This window comes from Mus pahari, unplaced genomic scaffold (genome assembly GCF_900095145.1).
Source record: "Mus pahari unplaced genomic scaffold, PAHARI_EIJ_v1.1 scaffold_9303_1, whole genome shotgun sequence".
Taxonomy (NCBI): Eukaryota; Metazoa; Chordata; class Mammalia; order Rodentia; family Muridae; genus Mus; species Mus pahari.
Genome location: NW_018393385.1, coordinates 1 through 1,319, shown reverse-complemented (window position 1 = coordinate 1,319; position 1,319 = coordinate 1).

Below are 1,319 nucleotides of genomic sequence, written 5' to 3'. Positions count from 1 at the left end.
ATGTGGAGGTCTTTGATCCACTTAGACTTGAGCTTTGTACAAGGAGATAAATATGGGTCAATTCTCATTCTTCTACATGATAACCTCCAGTTGTGCCAGCACNATTTNTTGAAAATGCTGTCATTTTTTCCACTGGATGGTTTTAGCTCCCTTGTCAAAGATCAAGTGACCATAAGTGTGTGGATTCATTTCTGGGTCTTTAATTCTACTCCATTGATCTCCCTGTATGTCGCTGTACCAGTACCATGCAGTTTTGTTTGTTTGTTTGTTTGTTTGTTTGTTTTATCACAATTGCTCTGTAGTACAGTTTAAGGTCAGGCATGGTGATTCCACCACAGGTTCTTTTACTGTTGAGAATGGTTTTTGCTATCCTAGGTTATTATTATTTCAGATGAATTTGCAAATTGCCCTTTCTAACTCAGCAAAGAATTGGGTTGGAATTTTAGTGGGGATTGCATTGAATTTGTAGATTGTTTTTGGTAGTGTGGCCATTTTGACTATGTTAATCCTGCTAATCCATGAGTATGGGAGATCTTTCTATCTTCTGATATCTTATTTGACTTCTTTCTTCAGAGAACTGAATTTCTTTTCATAGAGATCTCTGACTTCCTTAGAGTCACACCAAGTTATTTTATATTATTTGTGACTATTGTGGAGGATGTTGTTTCTCTAATTTCTTTTTCAGCCTGCTTATTCTTTGTGTAGAGAAAGGCCACTGATTTGTGTGACTTAATTTATATCTGCCTACTGCACTGAAGCTGTTTATCAGGTTTAGGAGTTCTCTGGTGGAATTTTTAGGGTAACTTATATATACTATCATATCATCTTCAAATAGTGATATTTTGAGCTCTTCCTTTCCAATTTGTGTCCCTAGGATCTCCTTTTGTTGTCTAATTGCTATGGCTAGGACTTCAAGTACTATATTGAATAGGTAGGTAAAAGTGGGCAGCCCTGTCTAGTCCCTGATTTTCGTGGAATTGCTTCAAGTTTCTCACTATTTAGTTTGATGCGGGTTACTGGTTTGCTTTCTATTCTTTATGCTGTTATTGAAGATCAGCCTCAGTTGGTGATGATCTGATAGGATCCATGGAATAATTTCTGTGTTTTTTTTTTATCTGTCAAGGCCTGGTTTGTGACCAATTATATGGTCAATTTTGGAGGAGGTACCATGTGATGCTGAGAAGAAGATATATCCTTTTGTTTTAGGATAANNTGTTCTGTAGATATCTGTTAAATCCATTTGTTTTATAACTTCTGTTAGTGTCCATGAATCTCTAGTTTCTGTTTCCAGGATCTGTCCATTTGAGGGAATGTGGTGC